Raw genomic sequence first — 21318 nt, 5'->3', positions numbered from 1 at the left:
CAGCTAAGATCATATAGCTAGCTAGTAGTGGAAATGGGAATCAAATTCAGGTCCATCCGACTCTAAAAGCTCTACTCGTAGCCACCCAACTTTACTGCTTCCTACGAGGCTAGAACAGAAAGGTTTCTGGTGTCCTATCTCACAGTTCAGCCTGGCTGGGGACTGAGATTCAATTGTCTGGATCTTCTCCAGAAGAGTGAGAACTGCCTGAGTTCTTCAGGAGAAAAGTGCCATGATTCTGCTCATAGTAAGCAGGCTGAATAATTTCACAAACAAGGAGACATCTGACACCCCAGCCAAGCAGCCAAAATTCCCGCCCTGGAAGGCTGTCAACCTCAAGGCACAAACAGTCCAGTAAACACAGAGTACAGATTAGGTAGAGGGGTGCTCTGAAGGTGACTGGTCCATGTTCTAAGACGAACCAGTCATCTGGGGGAAAAAGGGTACAAGGAGGGGAAATCTAATCCCCCATTAGAGAAAACACTTGGGATCCTTCTAGAATCAAATCCAGGTCCAATTTCTGGACAGTCAGTGACAAATTACAACAAGAATTATTAAATTATTTCTGGAGAGGCTCATGAGTCACTTCAACCCAAAGCAAAGTGAAGCCCTTTGGAGATGTCTTGGTGGTGTTCTGCTCATACTGTACTCAATACGACTGGGTAGGGTGCTTCACTCCCCAATTATGACATTAAAACAGAAGTGTCAATTTGGCCCAATGTCTATCTGAGAATCTGCAGATGTCTCCCATTTCTCTTGTCTTCTCAAATGATGAGGTGACCTGTCCAAAACGGGGGTGAATCTTGACTTTTTTTTTTTTTTTTTTGAGACGAAGTCTCGCTCTGTCGCCCAGCCTGGAGCACAATGGCACAATTTCGGCTCACTGCAACCTCCGCCTCTCTGGTTCAAGCCATTCTCCTGTCACAGCCTCCCGAGTAGCTGGGACTACAGGTGCCTGCCACCACACCCAGCTAATTTTCTGTATTATTAGTAGAGATGGGGTTTCACTGTGTTAGACAGGATGGTCTCCATCTCCTGACCTCGTGATCTGCCCGCCTCGGCCTCCCAAAGTGCTGGGATTACAGGCGTGAACCACTGCGCCCGGCTGAATCTTGACATTATTTTCTCTTCTCATGTCAGAGCTGCTACCATCTCTGATAATCTGTGTCAAAGGCCTCAACATGTGGCCTCAAGCGCTGCCCTTGGACAAAACAGAACACTCTCCTAAGTGACAAGGGAACAGCCACCATCCTCCCAGGAGGCTGTGTTCTCTAGGCCACAGCAGCCTTTTCTCATTTGGCCAGCATTGGGCTGGCACATTCCTGAGCCGAAATGCACACATAAGCTGCTTTCCCTGGTAGCGAAGCTCTTCACTCCTGAGTGACTTTTGTCAGGGGCAGTTGGGCATTCTCAATTGGATTACGCTGACAAGGAAAAAGGCCTGCGGTATGTTATTTCAACACCATTTGGCTTCAGAAATGCCTGTCTCGACCTTTTTGCCCTCAGAGTCTACTTCTCTCTTCTTGCTTTCTAGAGGGTCACCAGCCTGCTCCCATGCTTGTTCTTTACCCTGCAAATATTGGCCCACGTTCCTGGAGACAGAATGCCACCATTCACAAGATGGATCATGTATAACAGACTAATAAATCATAGCATGATAAAAAAAGAAATTAGTTCATTTACCCCTCTAACATTTCTGTATCCAGAGACAGATGATAAAAGCTTTTTGGTTTTAGGCTTTTCTGTCTGTATCTGTACATTCCATTTTAGGAGAAAGTGTTAGGTCTCATATGCTACTTTTCTGACTACGCTGTATACCCCAGGAATATATTTCTTGCAAAAGTCAAGATTGATAGTGATCTACAAAAATTTCTGATGTACGGTAAGCTCAGTAGGAAGAAGCTGTGTTCTTTTTGGTCACTAGAGGACATCAAGAGTAGTGGTCCAGGCCAGGTGTGGTGGCTTGCACCTCTAATCCCAGCACTTTGGGAGGCAGAGGTTGGAGAATCACTTGAGCCCAGCAGTTCGAGACCAGCCTGGGCAACACAGTGAGACTTAATCTGTACAAAATATGAAAAAATTAGCCAGGCATGGTGGTGTGCACCTGTGGTCCTGGCTACTAGGGAAGCTGAGGTGAGCCCTGATCATACCATTGCACTCCACCCTGAGCAACAGAGTGGAACCTTGTTTCAAAAATTAAAAAAAAAAAAAAAAAAAAAAAGGGAGGGGTAGTGGTCCAAAGAATGATCAAAGCTAAACTTTGGCAAAGCCAGAAGACTCTGGAATAACTGCCACACCTCCCATACCTTTGTTTATCAGCTTCAAAGTTTTCCAGACCTATGAATGGACAGGTGGGAATTTAGGCTTCGTTTCAGGAACAGATTCCAGAGAACACTGTCAACGGGCAGGTCCCATAGCCGTAATTCCTAGCCTGGACTTAAGGGTAAAACCCAGACAGGCCTTTGCAGCCCTGCCCTATACAACAGGAGATACGAAATAAAGAAATGCACTAGGCCCAGTTCTGGTTCTGTCATTAACTGTGTGACCTTGGGCAAAAACACCTCATTTCTCTGGGCCACAGTTTCCTCATCTATTGGGATTTCCTGGGGAAGGTGCTGGTGGTGATAGTAATTTAACTAGATTCTTTAAGGCCCCCTTAGGTCCCTAAAACGTATGATTCTAAATGCAAAGTACCATTTGGGGGTAAATGCACACGAATGCAGACAGTCTAGCCTGGAGGGAAGGCAAGGCCTGTTTGTTTGTCTAAGCTCTTGACAGTGGCTCTTTTCTCAGCTATCACACAACAGTTTCTCAGATCTGCTTCTTTTTATCAAACAAATTCTTAGCTTCTCAGGATGCTTCTAGACTTAGGGGGCTATTAACTTTGACATTATGATTTTTAAGATACAAAGTATGATTTTGGCTTAATCATTGCTGCATGCAGGTAAAAGGAGAATCCATAGGTCCACTTAGGGCCAGCAGTAGAAGACAATGGTACCAACCACTTACACGAAAAAAGGCAAATTAGGCTGGGCTTAGTGGCTCACGCTTGTCATCCCAGCACTTTGGTAAGCAAAGGCGGGCAGATCACTTGAGGTCAGCAGTTAGATATCAGCCTGGACAACATAGTGAAACACTGTCTCTACAAAAAATACAAAAATCAGTTGGGCATGGTGGTGTGCACCTGTAATCCCAGCTACTCTGTTAGCTGAGGCATGAGAACCGCTTGAGCTGGGAAGGCAGAGGTTGCAGTGAGCCGAGATTGTATCATGTGTAGTCCAGTCTGGGCGACAGAGCAAGACCCTGTCTCAAAAAAAAAAAAAAGGTAAATTATGGTTGACCCTCTGTGTCTGTGGATCCAACATCAGTGTACACGATCATGATCAACCACAGATCAAAAATATTCAGAAAAAAATAAGTGGATGGTTGCATCTGTACTGAACATCTACAAATTTTTTCCCTTGTCATTATTCCCTAAATATGGTATAACTATTTACATAGTATTTATATTGAGTTAGGCATTACAAGTAATCTAGAGATGATTTAAAGTATATGGGAAAGCTGGGTGTAATGGCTCACGCCTGTAATCCCAGCACTTTGGGAGGCCAAGGAGGGTAGATTACCTGAGGTCAGGAGTTGGAAACCAGCCTGGCCAACATGGCAAAACCCTGTCTCTACTAAAAATACAAAAATTAGCTGGGTGTGATGGCAGACACCTGTAATCCCAGCTATTCGGGAGGCTGAGGTAGGAGAATCGCTTGAACCCGGGAGGCAGAGGTTGCAGTGAGCCAAGATTGCACTCCAGCCTGGGCGACAGAGAGGGACTCTGTCTCAAAACAAAAAACAAAAAACCAAAAAAATTAGCCAGGTGTGGTGGCATGCGCCTGTAGTCCCAACTACCAAGGAGGCTGATGTGGGGGGTGGATCACTTGAGCCCAGGGATGTCATGGCTGGAGTGAGCAGTGATGGCACCACTGCATTCCAGTCTGGGCGACAGTGAGGCCCTGTCTCAAAAGACAACAACAACAAAAACAAACCCTTTGGAAAGTGTTCACTTTTCTGGCTGATCAATCCCTCAAAGGCCAACCCAACCTGTTTTTCTTCTCTCTCTCTCTCTCTCTCTCTCTCTCTCTCTCTCTCTCTCTCTCTCTCTCTCTCTCTCGCCCAGGCTGGTCTTGAATTCCTGGGCTCAAGCAATCCACCCACATTGGCCCTCAAAGCGATGGGACTACAGGCTTGAGACGCCGTGCCCAGCCCCAATCTGTTTTTTCATGAATCAAAACCCCAAACCTTAACTTTGATTAAACACGAGGAATTCCTGAATGTATACACCTTGAGGTTACATTTAAAGCCTGAAAACCCCAGGGATTCGAAATCATAATTTTTTGTTTTCTCCTAAACTGCCACTGATAACTACTTTGTGGAATGTCATGTTCATGAGGCCCCAACCTAACCCAGAGATTATATAAGAACTCTTCCTCCCTAGATATCTGGTGCAAAAAGGTTCAAGATGACCAAGACAGAAAACTATTTTTGCCATCTATATATGCTCTCTGGCTTGAACACCTTTGTCAGGGCCTTGCCCCCGTTTTCATTCCTACAGCAGCTCGACCTCTCCTTAGAGAGAGGATAGGAAGAGGATATATTTTTTCAGGGTCAAAATCCCTAACAGCATGTGTATCCCAGAGCAGGCTGCTTTCAGTAAATCTCTGCTCCTGAAATCATCATTTTTGTCATTGTCTCCTTGCTGAGTAAGGCTATTTTGGTCTGCCTGAGGGTCAGATTTTTTCTTAGCCTCCACTTTCAAAAGATAAGATAGGCACTAAAAGGCAGCATACACATGGGGAAATAGTTTATTGTATGCTTTTGTCCAATATGATGTATGAATCCTGATTAGAAGAGGAATGAGTTTCCTACCTTGGGCATTCCTGCTAAATAGCCAGGTTAACTTACTGCTAGGAGCTGCTATCTACCACCCTTACAAGAATAACATTTCATTGCTAGAACAACAACCTTAATTTGCCTCAGACATCAGCAACAGCTACATTATATTATTTTTATTTATTTATTTTTTTGAGGTGGAATTTCGCTCTTGTTGCCCAGACTGGAGTACAATGGCGTGATTTCAGCTCACTGCAACCTCCGCCTCCCAAGTTCAAGCGATTCTCCTGCCTCAGGCTCCTGAGTGTAGCTGGGATTACAGGCGCATGCCACCACACTGGCTAATTTTTGTATTTTTAGTAGAGATGGTGTTTCGCCGTGTTGGCCAGGCTGGTCTTGAACTCCTAATCTGAGGTGATCTGCCTGCCTTAGCCTCCCAAAGTGCTCCCAAAGTGCCTTAGCCTCCCAAAGTATAGGATTATAGGTGTGAGCCACCATGCCCGGCCAGCTACATTATTTTATTAAACATAATTACCATATATAATTTTATTTTATCCTCCCAATAACTCAGGGAAATAGTGTTTTACAGATAAGGACACAAAGGCTCTAAGAGGTTAAGTGACCTCCCCAAGGTCACACAGTAAGTGGAAGAGATAAAATTTGAATCCATGTCTATTGTGACTCCAAAGCCACTGTGTTATACTCTTCAATATTATACCATGCTATGGTACAGGGAGCTTTTTGTTTGTCTTTTTGAGACAGAGTCTTGCTCTGTTGCTCAGGCTGGAGTACAATGGTACAAGTATAGCTCGCTGTAAACTCAGACTCCTAGGCTCGAAAGCAATCCTTCCGCCTCAGACTCCTGAGTGGCTAAGACTACCAGCATGTGCCACCATGCCCAGCTAATTTTTTAAATTTTTGTAGATATGGGGTCTTGCTATGTTGCCCAGGCTGGTCTTGAACTCCTGGCCTCAAATGATCCTCCTGCCTCAGCCTCCCAAAGTGCTGGGATTACAGGCATAAGCCACTGTGCCTGGCCTATTGTATAAGTTTACTACTAGATACATTAACTGCATGACTTGGATGACAAAAATGTAAAACTTGGCTGGGCGTGGTGGCTCACGCCTGGAATCCCAGCACTTTGGGAGTCCAAGGCGGGTGGATCACAAGGTCAGGAGATTGAGACCATCCTGGCTAACACAGTGAAACCCTGGCTCTACTAAAAATACACAAAATTAGCCGGGCGTGGTGGTGGGCGCCTGTAGTCTCAGCTACTCAGGAGGCTGAGGCAGGAGAATGGCGTGAACCTGGGAGGTGGAGCTTGCAGTAAGCCGAGATTGTGCCACTGCACTCCAGCCTGTGCGACAGAGCAAGACTCCGTCTCAAAAACAAAACAAAACAAAGCAAAAAATTTTAAAACTCAACCATCCTAGAACTGAAGTTTCTTCCGCACCTCTCCTTCTTCTAACCAGTGACTAAACATTGTTAGTTATTGATTGTAGTACTGCCATACAAATTGTCAGGTTTACCTAGGTTCCCTCCTAATCCAAAGAGGGAGAGTGAGGCCCCTTTAACAAGGCTGGCAGGGATAAATGAGGCCCACAGGGACTGGTCTCAATCATATTTCAGAGGCCCAAGGACAGACTGATCCATCTGTCTTACTGAAAGCACAAGTTTGATGCATATCAACCCTAAATACTAGTTCTCTTCTTTCTAGAGGAAATTGGCACATATTGAAAGGAAAGCAATTCAGTTATAACATACAGACAAACCAGAGCTACTGTGGCCCTTCACTCTGCCTTGTTGTTTTCTGCATGCACTGTATAAGACCAAGCCCCGACTTAAGCAGGCAATTTGAAAGCCCAGGAGAAATTAAAAACTTCTGTTGGTTTACTTGACAACAGAACAATTCACCCCAGCTTTATGCAGTCATTACACTTGGAGCAGCTTTTTCAATCCAAATTCCCTTCAGAGTCTAGTAAAAAATTTCATTGTTCAATAGCAGCATTATAGGTTTATTATCAATTATCACTGTCAGGTCTTTTCTACCAGCCCTGAAAGAGACAAAGAGGAAATTAAAAAGAACTAAATTCTGAACTGACATTAGCAAAGTTTGCAGATGATGAAAAAGCCTGAAGAGATAATAGTCAAACCTCCTGGAGAAGAATCAGACAATCCCCAGTTGCAATTACAGGACTGCTAAGTAACCTTTCCCTATCCCTTCAGTGTATAGGACCTAACTTATTCATTCTCACTTACTGCACTCTCAGAGTAGAGAGTTAATGTTTTCCCAAGAGCTGGAAATAGTTAGTACAGCAGCATATCATAAATTCTTAGTGACACCAAGACTAAGGGGTCTTTTTATTTTTATTTTTTTGAGAGAGGGTTTCACTCTGTCACCCTGGCTGGAGTGCAGTGGCACAATCTTGGCTCACTGCAACTTCTCAAGTGATCCTTCCACCTCAGCCTTCCGAGTAGCTAGGACTACAGGCGTACGCCACCACGCTTGGCTAATTAAAAACAATTTTTCTTTGTAGAGATGAGGTCTGGCTATATTTCCCAGGCTGGTTTTGAACTCCTGGACTCAAGTGATCCTCCTGCCTTGGCCTCCCAAAGTGCTGGGATTATAGGCATGAGCCACTGTGCCCAGCCAGATTAAGAAGTCTTTATGCTGTTTCAGCCACCCTCATGCTAAAAGGCTCAAGAACTTTATAAGGGATAGTTCCCATTTTACTGATGGGGAAACAAAGGCATCAAAAATAGATGGAGATAGGACAAGTACACTAATCACTTGCCACTGCTGTCTCTAGACATGTCTGTGAGCTGGACAGTAAACAGATAAAGTTTATGGAAGTAGCAGTACCCTGAAAAGTCACACCTTACTTGCTCAAAAGGTGCTGATAGAACCTTTAAGACAGCTAAATCTGGAGGAGCAATCCTGAAAGGGTTGGAAAACAACTTCACAAAACATGGGACAGAAGCTGGGCCCAGCCAACACCTGTTTCCCCAACACTCTCTGTCTATCTATCTCTCGTTTTATCCCAACTGCACACTTAATACAAAAGCTCCATTATTCTGGTAAAGTTGCATTCCAGCCCAGAGTGCAGAGTTAATGTTTTTTACAGCCACATGCCTCCTTATGATGGATGACCACTTTATAATAAAATACTTTATGCTCAATCAACTTACAAATAATGAGTATTCCATTATATGGCATTTAAAACATAACCAAATTCAGAAAAATCCAGAAAGAAATAAGGATAGAAACAAGAATGATTCCTAGAAAGAGAGGAGGTCCACAAGAGAATCCTCTGTAAGTCCTCCACTCCCAAAGAATTTATCCATTCTCTTACTGAAGGATATTTGAGTTGTTTCTAGTTTTTCACTATTACTGCTGTACACTTTCCTACACAAGTCTTTTTGTGAATGTGTTTGTTTCTCTTGACTAAATACCTAAGAGCGAAAGTGCTCAGCCACAGGGTAGACATGTGTTTAACTTTAAAAGAAACAATTCTTCAATGTTGCTGCACACCCCTCCCCTCTCCACCAGCTCTATATTTTCCTCCCCTAAGGGCCTAGGTTCTTTAAGTTGAGGATTTGGCAAGAGAGAAGAAGCTACATCATGATGCTGCCAGAGCACAGTGGCCTGAATTGGACACTTAAAAAGCTGAAACAGGTGTTTGAAACCCTACTCCAGCCTCCATATTTGGTGCCAGCCCCCTGATAGGCTAAGGCTTGGCCAGCAGAATTCGACTCATCTAATGGATGCCGATTAGAGACTTTTACAAGACATAGCTACATAATAGTGTATATGCTGTGGCCTGGTACATTTAAAGCAGGTAAGTGAACATCTTCATCTTAAGGAGGGGGGCCTCTGGTGGCCCAAATGCTCTTGAGCAAAGGGTAGTCAGGCTACGTGCCAGATGAAAGCCCTTCACCAACCTCGACCTTTTCTTATATATCCACACAATTGACTACCACTTGGAAAAGCAAAACAGAAAAAACTACTGATACATGCAACATGGATAAATTCCAAAAACATGCTAAGCTAAAAGAAGGTAGCTATGAAAGAGTATATCCCGTGTGATTCCATTTATATAAAATCCAAAAACAAAACTAATCCATAGTGATAGAAAATGGTTTTGTACATAGGTGTGGGGTTGGGGGACTCAAAGAGGCACAGGGGATATTTCTGGGGAGATGAAATGTTCTGTGTATTCTTTATTCATGCTGGTTACATGGTTTATACAATTATCAAAACTTAGCAACCGAACATCTAACATCTGCATATTTTATTGTATGTTAATTATACCATAAATTTAAAAAAAAAGGAAAGCCAGACGGGGGCTTGGGGTGAGTTTCCCCTACTTGGTATTATTTGGGAGAATGAAGAAAGAAGAAACAAGTTTGCTTCCCAATTCACCAGTCTGGGAGAAAAGACTCAACAGCCAGCTGAACTGCTACCTCAGTGCCCCTTTGGCAACCTTTGTAGAAAAATGAGGTTTTCAGGTGGTAGCTTATAATATTCTCAATGAAGCCCTGTTACTCCCAAAGGGAATGGTATTGAAATGTCTTCAACAGTGTTTACTTCCCCATTGCTAAAAGTATGATCAGCATTACAATTTAGAAGCAAGTTTATATACTTAGCGTAAACTTGCATAATAGGCCCTGACCACTTGGAACTCAGATAGTCTTCAAAAAAAATTAAATTATAACCATAGTAATAGACAAGTAAGGGACACCTTTAGTTCCAGAGCTCCCACTACTCCGTTATGAGGCCCTGCATGACATGACCTTTTCTGAGCCACAGTTCTTTCCCTATAAAATAGACTACGTGACCTCTATACTTCATTTTAGCTCTAACACTGTATGATTTTAGAACTCTTTTTTTTTTTTTTTTTTTTTTTTTGAGACGGAGTCTCGCTTTGTCGCCCAGGCTGGCGTGCAGTGGCCGGATCTCAGCTCACTGCAAGCTCCGCCTCCCGGGTTTACGTCATTCTCCTGCCTCAGCCTCCCTAGTAGCTGGGACTACAGGCGCCCACCACCTCGCCCGGCTAGTTTTTTGTATTTTTAGTAGAGACGGGGTTTCACCATATTAGCCAGGATGGTCTCGATCTCCTGACCTCGTGATCCGCCCGTCTCGGCCTCCCAAAGTGCTGGGATTACAGGCTTGAGCCACCGTGCCCGGCCAATTTTAGAACTCTTATAAAGTGCAGGTCAGGCACGGTGGCTCACACCTATAATCCCAGCACTTTGGGAGGCCAAGACAGGTGGATCACTTGAGGTCAGGAGTTCAAGACCAGCCTTGCCAACATGACGAAACCCCATCTCTACTAAAAATACAAAAATTAGCCAGGTGTGGTGGCATGTGCCTGTAATCCCACCTACTCGGGAGGTTGAGGCACGAGAATCGCTTGAACCTGGGAGGTGGAGGGTGCAGCGAGCCGAGACTGTGGCACTGGACTCCAGCCTGGGTGAAAGAGTGAGATTGTGTCTTTAAAAAAAAAAAAAAAAAGGAACTCTTATAAATTCATATGGCTTCCAGCATGAGATGGGAAAGGAAAGCTCTATAAGTCCTTCTCAGCAATTTTTTTTTTTTTGAGACAGAGTCTTGTTCTGTCACCCAGGCTGGAGTGCAGTGGTACAATCTCAGCTCACTGCAACCTCTGTCTCCTGGGTTCAAGCAATTCTCCTGCCTCAGCCTCCCAAGGAGCTGGCATTACAGGCGACCACCACCACGCCCAGCTAATTTTTGCATTTTTAGTAGAGACGGGGTTTCACCATTGTTGGCCAGGCTGGTCTTGACTCCTGTTGGCCAGGCTGGTCTTGAACTCCTGACCTCAGGTGATCCGCCCACCTCGGCTTCCCAAAGTGCTGGGATTACAGGCGTGAGCCACCGTGCCCAGCCCTTCTCAGCATTCTTACAGAGACTTGTCCTTTAGCTTAATGAGGACCCCAAGAGGGATTCTGCATATCATGTGAAATAGCTCCTCCCCCTAACGCACTTAGGGAATTAGATTCAGAGAGAAAAGCAACAAATTTTAGTGAAAAGCTGATACTATGGCAAACACCCAACATGGCATGGCACAAAAGAAGAGTAGATAGCCTCAGAATCCAGAGGTGAAGACTGGAGAAGAAAATAATCATATGCTGAGTGCATACTGTGGAGAGGGTATGCATTGTACTAGGCACCTTGTATCCATCAGCTCATGTAATTCTCACAAGAATACTGTAAGGCAAGTTTTTATATTATTTTGCAGATGAAAAAATGGAGATTCAAAAAGATCAGCCAGGTGCAGTAGCTCACGCCTGTAATTCCAGCACTTTGGGAGGCAGAGGCAGACAGATCGCTTGAGGTCAAGAGTTTGAGACCAGCCTGGCCAACATGGTGAAACCCTGTCTTTTTTTTTTTTTTTTTTAAGATGGAGTCTTGCTCTGTCACCCAGGCTGGAGTGCAGTGGCGCGATCTCAGCTTACTGCAAGCTCTGCCTCCCGGGATCACGCCATTCTCCTGCCTCAGCCTCCCAAGTAGCTGGGACCACAGGTGCCCACCACCATGCCTGGCAAATTTTTTGTATTTTTAGTGGAGACGGGGTTTCACCGTGTTAGCCAGGATGGTCTCCATCTCCTGACCTTGTGATCCGCCCACCTCGGCCTCTCAAAGTGCTGGGATTACAGGCGTGAGCCACCGTGCCCGGCCAGAAACCCTGTCTTTACTAAAAAAAATACAAAAATTAGGCCGGGCGCGGTGGCTCATGCCTGTAATCCCAACACTTTGGGAGGCCAAGGTGGGTGGATCACGAGGTCAGGAAATCGAGACCATTCTGGCTAACACAGTGAAACCCCGTCTCCACTAAAAAACACAAAAAAATTAGCCTGGCGTGGTGGTGGGTGCCTGTAGTACCAGCTACTGGGGAGGCTGAGGCAGGAGAATGGCATGAACCCGGGAGGCGGAGCTTGCAGTGAGCAGAGATCGCGCCACTGCACTCCAGCCTGGGCGACAGAGCGAGACTCCGTCTCAAAAAAAAAAAAAAAATACAAAAATTAGCCAGGCGTGCTCGCGGGCACCTGTAATCCCAGCTACTCAGGAGGCTGAGGCAGGAGAATCGCTTGAACCTGGGAGGTGGAGGTTGCAGTGAGTCAAGATTGTGCCACTGCACTCCAGCCTGGGTGACAGAGTGAAACTCCATCTCAAAAAAAAAAAAGATCAAGTAACTGCCAAGACCACTCAATGGTAGAGAGAGATGGGATATGAAGCCAGGTCTATGCAACTCCAAAGTCTATGTCTTTTTCCACAATCATTTAGCAAGAAATAAGCTGGAGATCCTAGATCTCAAAGGAGCCTGGTAAAAGCCTGGCATTTTCTCCTTCTTACAAATAACTCATTTCATATTTCTTGGGTAGCCTCTGGCATTCACTACACAGAAGAAAGGGTTAAACCTACAGTTAGGAAGAGGAAATTCCCTGGAAAATTGAAACACATGCTGTGGCTCTGACTAAATTTCACACCCATTCTGTTGAGCAACATCCATAGTGTGTGAGAAAAGACTCCAGCCCTGCCCCCATCTTTTATGCATTCTATCACCTGCTGCTTTCCTTCAGATTAAGGGGAGGGATAGGAAGGGAGGAAGACTATACATCTTTGCGTGGTGCGTATTCAAGCCAGAGGTTAGCAAACCCAGAGTAGGAAGAAGTATTATGTGAAAAAAAGAAAAGGAATAATACTCTCTTTTTTTCTACTTGCACCAGTATAAGACAGAGTTCTTATGACAAACCATAATGAGGGAAGGAGTTGGACTTATGCTGGGAAAAAACAGGGGGAGGTTGGCCTTCCTGGAAAGTAGGCAGGCAGGATTCAGGAGAACAGGGCCAATTTACACCTGTCTCCTTGTCTGGTATTCCATGCTCAAGTGAACTCTGTATTTCTGTCCATAAGAGTTAAACCTCATACAGGAAAACAAACATGAAGATGGAAACATTAAAAGAAAGGCAAGTTTTTATATTATTCCCTTGCTACCCCCTTCAACCAGATTCCCGTTTATGATGATGATAGTTATTTGGTACTGAAATTTGACTGGATTAAACATGCCTATGGCTGGGCGTGGTGGCTCACGCCTGTAATCCCAGCTCTTAGGGAGGCAGAGATGGGAGGATAGCTTGAGCCCAGGAGTTGGGCAATATAGCGAGGACCTGTTCTCCACAAAAAGGACAAAAAAAAAAAAAAAGGCAAAAAAAAAAAGTGCAAACATGCTTATAAGAACTTAGTCTACACTAACGTCTAGGGTAGCTACCTGGAATAAAAGAAGAAAAGGAAGAAGACAAGGACCAATGAACAAATGCCATTATGGCAGTTAATCTCTAAAGGCAGTCCCTTACAATGCCACCCCTCACATGTTCCTCCTTCAATCAAGAGGTAGAGCTTGTGTCTGCTCCCCTTGAATCTCGTCTGTGACTGCTTTGACATATGGAATGCAGAGAAAATGACAATCTGGGACTTCCGTGCCCAGGCAATGAAAAGGCTTTGAAGCTTATTCTTTTTTTTTTTTTTTCAATTTTGGAGATCTAAACTGCCATGTACACAGTCTAAGCTACCCTGCAGGAGAGCAAGGTCATGAAGAAAAGCCCTGGAGACTGAGGTATCATGTCAAAGGAAGCCACATGGTGCCAGACATCCAAACCACAGCTGCAGCTGACTGCAACCACAGGAGAGACTGGGAAGAGGCGTTCAGCTGGGCCCTGGACAACCACAAAATTGTGAGATATAATAAAATGGTTGTTGTTTTAAGTCACAAAGTTTGGAAGTGGTTTGTTACGTAGTAATAGATCATTGAAATGGCTGGCTCTTCTTCTTCTTCTCCTCCTTCTTCTTCTCCTTCTCCCCCTCCCCCTCCCCCCTTCTTCTTCTTCTTATTATTATTACTTTGAGACACAGTCTTGCTCTGTCACCCAGGCTGGACTACAGTGGTGTGATCTCGGCTCACTGCAACCTCTGCTTCCTGGGTTCAAGCGATTCTCATTGAAATAGCTGGCTCTTATTAAAAGTGAGGCTAACTTGGGAAGCTGGGCCTACAGGCATGCACCACCATGCCCAGCTTTTTTTTTTTTTTTAGAGATGAGGTCCCACTATGTTGCCCAGGTTGGTCTCAAACTCCTGGATTCAAGAGATCCTCCTGCCTCAGCCTCCCAAAGTGCCAGAATTACAGGCATGAGCCACCACATGTAATGAGAACCACTAACACTAGTATTTTGTCATGGGCATGTAATGTAAACTATATTGTAGGAATACAGGAAAACTTACCCAGTTTTAGGTGAGATAAAAGGAATTTATAGTGGGGAGAAATCCCATTTCCTTTAGCAATTGAACATACACATATTTAGGAATAAATCTAACAAGAAATGGACATAAACTGGAGAAAGAAGAATCTACAAACTTTATCAAGGTCACCAGAGAAGTCTTGACTAAATGGAGAAGCCATAACATGTTCCTGGTTAGGGAGGTCAAATATATTATAAAGATGTCAATTCTCTCCACATTAATTTATGTTTTTCAATCAAAACCCCAATGGGACTTTCAAAAAGAACTTGAATAAGTGACTCTGTACTTCATGTGAAAGAAGAACCAGATAAGGATAGCCAGAATATTTTTTCAAACAACTAATGAGGCCAGGCACAGTGGCTTGCGCCTATAATCCCAGCACTTTGGGAAGCCAAGGTGGGTGGATTATTTAAGCCCAGGAGTTCAAGACCAGCTTGGCCAACATGGTGAAACCCTGTCTCTACAAAAAATACAAAAAATTACCTGGGCGTGGTGTTGCAGGCCTGTAGTCCTAGCTACTCTGGAAGCTGAGCTGGGAGGATTGCTTGAGCCCAGGAGGTTGAGGCTGCAGTGAGCTGTGACTGCACCACTGTACTCCAGCCTGGGTGACAGAGCAAGACCCTGTCTCAAAAACAAACAGGCTGGGTGCAGTGGCTCACTCACATCTGTAATCCTGGCACTTTAGGAGGCCAAGGTGGGCAGATCACTAGAGTTCAGGAGTTGAAGGCCAGCTTGGGCAATGGGGCGAAACCCCGTCTCTACAAAAAATTAGCCAGGTGTGGTGGCACACCCCTGTGGCCTCAGTTACTTGGGAGGCTGAGACAAGAGTATTGGTTGAGCCCAGGAGGCGGAGGTTGCAGTGAGCTGAGATCGTGCCATTACACTCCAGCCTGGGTAGTAGAGCCAGACTCTGTCTCAAAACAAAAACAAACAAGAAACTAATTTCAGGAAGTCTGCAGTATCATTTTAAAATGTCTTATAATCCTATAACAAATAAATAAGTATACTATTGGCAAAAGAATAGGTAGGACAATATGTAGGATATGATATATGATAAAGAGTATTCAATAAATGGGATGTTAGATGAGAAAAGTTAAATTCCTATTTCAGTCCACTTGATAGAATAAATTATATTGATTAAAGAAAGATGCTAACTAATACACTTATTAAATATTTATGAGTACTTTGTGCCAGTCACCAGGCTAGATAATAGATATATGATGGTGAACAATACAACACAATCTTTGTCCTCATGGAGTTTCCTGTGTAGTGGGAAAGACATTAGGCAAGGGATCACACAATTAACTAATTATAATTGTGACTAATTGTAAGTTATGATTTTAACACTAACTATAAGTGTTATGAAGGAGAAGTACAAGGTGCTCAGAGTGTTTAAGAATTAAATATAGGCCGGGCGCGGTGGCTCAAGCCTGTAATCCCAGCACTTTGGGAGGCCGAGGCGGGTGGATCACGAGGTCAGGAGATCAAGACTATCCTGGCTAACATGGTGAAACCCCGTCTCTACTAAAAATACAAAAAACTAGCCGGGCGTGGTGGCGGGCGCCTGTAGTCTCAGCTACTTGGGAGGCTGAGGCGGGAGAATGGCGTGAACCCGGGAGGCGGAGCTTGCAGTGAGCCGAGATCACGCCACTGCACTCCAGCCTGGGAGACACAGCGAGACTCCGTCTCAAAAAAAAAAAAAAAAAAAAGAATTAAATATAGGCTGGACACAGTGGCTCATGCCTGTAATCCCAGCACCGTGGGAGGCCAAGGTGGGTGGATCACTTGAGGTCAAGAGTTTGAGACCAGCTTGGCCAACATGGTGAAACCCCATCTCTACTAAAAATACAAAAACTAGCCGGGTGTGGTGGTGCGCACCTGTAATCCCAACTACTTGGGAGGCTGACGCTTGAGAATCACTTGAACCCAGGAGGTGGAGGTTGTAGTAAGCCAAGACTTTACCACTGCACTCCAGTCTGGGCAGCAGAGCCAGACTCCATCTCAAAAAAAAAAAAAAAGAATTAAATACAAAAATTAAAATATATGATAAGTAGAATAAAATGACCTTGAGGTGAAAAGAAAACTGAGATTCATTAACAGACTGCTTCTCAGCCTTTTGGCTAAGATCAAGCATAGATTCATTAACAGAATCTTAGCAGAAGAAAAGGAAATATAAGCAGAGCAGAAAAGGCTGAATAGCAAGTCCCTTTAGAAGGAAGTACCAATAAGAAACAAGCTCTGGAAGGAGGCACCAGGTAGAAGGTGAGACATGGAACAGAAAATGGGACTAATTGAGAAAACAGAAAAAATGGAGAAGGGAGAAATTATTGAGGAACTAATATAAGCTCATCTTCTAAAATCAAATGATATAATTTTGCAGATCGAAAGGACCCTTACTAAGAATCTAGCAGAATAACAAAAAGAGACCCACACCAAGTGTTTCAGAATAATGGGGATAAAGAAATGATAAAAACTCCAGTTTAAATATAAAGGACTGAGATTCAATATGGCATCAGACTACTCAAGATCAACACTGGAAATGCGAAGAAAAAGCAGCAGAGCCATCAAGTTTTAAAGGAAAATTATTTCCAAACTAGAATTCTATACCTGGTAAAACCTTCAATTAGTGTCAGTATAGAATAAAAAGATAGCTTCAGATAAACAATGTCTAAAACAACCATACATCCCAGGTGTCCTTTCCTGGAAGCTACTAGATGACTTAAAAAAAAAAATAAAAAACCAACATGAGACAGTAAATCAAGAAAGAAATTGGCCAGGCGCAGTGGTTCATGCCTGTAATCCCAGCACTTTGGGAGGCAGAAGCAGGCAGATCACCTGAGGTCAGGAGTTCGAGACCAGCTTGGCCAACATGGTGAAACTCTGTCTCTACTAAAAATATAAAAATTAGCTGGGCGTGGTGGCAGGCACCTGTAATCCCAGCTACTCAGGAGGCAGAGGCAGGAAAATTGCTTGAACTTGGGAGGCGGAGGTTGCAGTGAGCCAAGATCATGTCACTGCACTCCAGCCTGGGCGATAGAGCGAGACTCCACCTCAAAAAAAAGAAATAGAAAAGAAAACAACTGAATAAACAGCTAAAAGAGTTTAGGGAGAGGAAACTTGAAAGGGGGGGATGTTGGACTTTGCAGCACAATTTGACTTTTTAAGACTATGTATATGTATTACCTAAAAAGAAATAAAAATAATAGAAGGAATTTATTATAAGAATCCTTAAGAGTGATAAGCAAAAGATTACATACCAAGATTTTTATACTACATTGCTTATAATATTGAAAAATGGGAATAATCTAAATAACCACTGGGTGCAGTGGCTCATGCCTGTAATCCCAGCACTTTGGGAGGCTGAGGTAGGTGGATCGCTTGAGCCCAGGAGTTCAAGGCCAGCCTCGTCAACATGGCAAAACCCCATCTCTACAAAAAAATACAAAAATTAGCTGGGTGTGATGATGCACACCTGTAGTCCCATCTACTTGGGGGGCTAAGGCAGGAGAATCACTTGAGCTCAGAAGGTTGAGGGTGCAGTGAGCCACGCCACTGCCTTCTAGCATAGGCAATAAAGTGAGACACTATCTGAAAATAACCAACAACAGGAAGCTCCTTAAATTCTGTAACATTCATACAATGAATAATATCATTAGATCTTATTTTCTAATATGTAATGATGTGGGCAATGCCCATAACATGATAAAAGAAGAAAGAGGCAAGAATGTATAGAATATGATTTCTATTTTGCTAAGGGTGATACTGTGTTTGCGTGCACTAAAAAAAGATAAAATAGGCCAGACGCAGTGGCTCATGCCTGTAATCCCAGCACTTTGGGAGGCTGAGGTGGGCGGATCACGAGGTCAGGAGATCGAGACCATCCTGGCTAACACGGTGAAACCCCGTCTCTACTAGAAATACAAAAAATTAGCCGGGCGTGGTGGCTGGTGCCTGTAGTCCCAGCTACTCGGGAGGCTAAGGCAGGAGAATGGCGTGAACCCAGGAGGCGGAGCTTGCAGCGAGCGGAGATCGTGCCATTGCACTGCAGCCTGGGTGACAGAGCAAGACTCTGTCTCAAAAAAAAAAAAAAAAAAAAAAGATAAATTAATAGTTATCTCTAGGTGATTGGACTATGGAGGTTTTTGTTTCCATCTCTTTAAACTTTTTTATTTTTTTAAAGATGGAGTTTTGCTCTTGTCGCCCAGGCTGGAGTGCAATGGCATGATTTTGGCCATGGCAACCTCTGCCTCCTGAGTTCAAGTGATTCTCCTGCCTTAGCCTCTCAAGCAGCTAGGATTACAGGTATGCGCCGGCACGCCTGGCTAATTTTGTATTTTTAGTAAAGATGGGGTTTCTCCATGTTGGCCAGGTTGGTCTCGAACTCCTGACCTCAGGTGATCCACCTGCCTTGGCCTCCCAAATTGCTGGGATTACAGGCGTGAGCCACCATGCTCAGCATCTTTAAACTTTTTTGTATCTTCCTAAATTTATATAATAGTCTATGTAGACATGGGTTATTATTTTTTTTTAGATACAGGGTCTCACTATGTCGCCCAGGCTAGACTTGGACTCCTGGGCTCAAGCGATTCTCCCACCTCAGCCTCGAGCAGCTGGGACTACTGACACATGCCACTGTGCCTGGCTTATATTACTACTAAATGTTATTTTTAAAAAGCTAGTTAGAAAAAAAAAGGGGACACTGGGCAGCCTAAATCACAGAGTCTGAAGACTATTATTACTAAGTTTTAGTAAAACTCACTTCCCGGCCAGGCGTGGTGGCTCAAGCCTGTAATCCCAGTACTTTGGGAGGCCGAGACGGGCGGATCACGAGGTCAGGAGATCGAGACCATCCTGGCTAACACGGTGAAACCCCGTCTCTACTAAAAAATACAAAAAACTAGTCGGGTGAGGTGGCGGGCGCCTGTAGTCCCAGCTACTCGGGAGGCTGAGGCAGGAGAATGGCCTAAACCCGGGAGGCGGAGCTTGCAGTGAGCTGAGATCCAGCCACTGCACTCCAGCCTGGGTGACAGAGCAAGACTCTGTCTCAAAAAAAAAACAACAAAAAAAACCAAAAAAAAAAACCTCACTTCCCAAAACTTAATATGAGCACTGCTTTGTTGTTCATGAATAGTTAAGAATGATTGTTTAGCATAATCTCCCATTATTAGGGAATTTAAAATAATCATTAAAAATAGCATTTATAGGATTACTGAAACAATACTGGCCTTCCTGGATTCAAATCCTTTGTCCTCTCCTTCAATTAATATTATTTTGTACCTTCTGTGGGCCTGGCACTATGCTAGCCATTGGATATACAAAGAAGAATAATCCAAAATCTTGCTTACAGACTACAGACTACACTAGCTTTTATGACCATGGCCAAACTTCAAATTTTCTAGGTCTTAATTTATTAGTTGACCTATCTGTCTATCTATCTAAAAGGATAGGACTGGAAATGGCTATATGGCTCAGAAATTCAATGACTATGATTTCTGATTGTCAGGCATGCCAAATATTCTACTCATTAACTGTGGCACAGTTTTATATCTGTGACTCACTGAAGACCTAAATGGTGGTTCTGTTCCTAATGCTTATTGAATAGCCACTAATATTGTGATGAGATGGAGAACAGGTAAGAGGAAGAGGACTACTGAAATTACCAAGAAGTATAAACAATCCATGTCCTTACTTAAACTGTACTCAGTCAAAAACTAGAGAGGTCAAAAAGTAGAGGGAAGGCCGGGCACAGTGGCTCATGCCTGTAAATCCCAGCACTTTGGGAGGCTGAGGCGGGTGGATCATTTGAGGTTACAAGTTCAAGACCAGCTTGGCCAAGACGGTGAAATCCCATCTCTACTAAAAATACAAAAATTAGCCAGGTGTGGTGGCACACACTTGTAAACCCAGCTACATGGGAGGCTGAGGCAGGAGAATCGCTTGAACCCGGGAGGCAGAGGTTGCAGTGAGCTGAGATTATACCACTGCACTCCAGCTTGGGTGACGGAGTAAGACTCCATCTCAAAAAAAAAAAAAAAGTGGAGGGAAGAAAAACAGAAAGGTAAATGACAGAGACTACCGTCCTCATCCTGATATGAATTGGTAAGAGGATATAGTACTAATAGTACTTTATTAGTACTATTACTAGTATTAGTATTATATAGTCTGCTATCAGAATTAATTTCTTCCTTCTTAGAACTTCTATAGAGTTCTGTTGTTTTAGTATAGCACATTCTGGTTTATGGAATTGCTAAATTGTAGTCTGCAAGCTCCTGGAAAGCAGAAAGGGACAAGGCTTCTTTGCTTTTCTGTTACTTACAGCAGGGGTCCCCAACCCCCAGGTCATGGACCACTACCAGTCGGTGGCCCATTAGGAACCAGGCCACACAGAAGTAGGTGAGCAGCGGGCCAGCGAGCATTACCACCTAAACTCTGCCTCCTGTCAGATTAGTGACGGCACTGGATTCTTATAGGAGCACAAACCCTATTGTGAACTGCGCATGTGAGGGATGCGAGGGATCTAGGTTGGTGCTCCTTAAGGGAACCTAATGCCTGATGATCTGAGGTCGAACAGTTTCATCCCAAAACACTTCCCTCGCCCCCCAGCCCCACTGTCTGTGGAAAAATTGTCTTCCATGAAACCAGTTCCTGGTGCTGAAAAGGTTGGGGAACCGATGTTCTACAGTGTTAGTTAGATTCTTATAAGGAGCATGCAACCTAGATCCCTCACGTGTGCAGCTCACAATAGGGTTCACGCTCCTATGATAATCTAATGCTGCAGCTTAACTGACAGAAGGCAGAGCTCAGGCGGTAATGCTTGCTTACCCACCACTTACCTCCTGCTGTACGGCCCAGTTCCTAATGGGTCTGTGGCCAGGGGGTTGGGGACCCCTGAAGTAGAGGACCATGAACATAGTAGTCTTCAACTGATGTTTCTGAATTGGTGGAGAAAGGTCCTACGCAAGTACTGAAGAAACCTATACTCCAGTGTTCCTATCAAAGATTTCTTGTCATTTCCAGGAAAACTGGTAATAAGCAATGTTTACAAGGAATAGGGCAGCATCTGAACGGAAGGTCCCCCCATATGTGACCAGTGGCTGCTGGCCATGAGTGTGAGTTTAGAG

The 21318-nt window shown here is 44.1% G+C and overlaps 1 protein-coding gene and 1 long non-coding RNA gene across 45 annotated transcripts in view; one reads left to right on the top strand and one right to left on the bottom strand.

The window, feature by feature from the left end:
• The window catches only part of GBF1 (golgi brefeldin A resistant guanine nucleotide exchange factor 1), a 154013-nt gene that overhangs the window by 47361 nt on the left and 85334 nt on the right, over nt 1-21318 (bottom strand). The gene's annotated exons all lie outside the window — the stretch shown is intronic.
• Nucleotides 809-19941, top strand: LOC144331304 (uncharacterized). Its single transcript, XR_013398347.1, has 3 exons — nt 809-1087; nt 7372-9828; nt 19216-19941. It is a non-coding gene; the product is annotated as an uncharacterized LOC144331304 (long non-coding RNA).

Source organism: Macaca mulatta, chromosome 9, assembly GCF_049350105.2.
Source record: "Macaca mulatta isolate MMU2019108-1 chromosome 9, T2T-MMU8v2.0, whole genome shotgun sequence".
Lineage (NCBI taxonomy): Eukaryota > Metazoa > Chordata > Mammalia > Primates > Cercopithecidae > Macaca > Macaca mulatta.
Note: the sequence above shows the minus strand (reverse complement) of the source record. Positions and strands in the feature narration are given on the sequence as shown.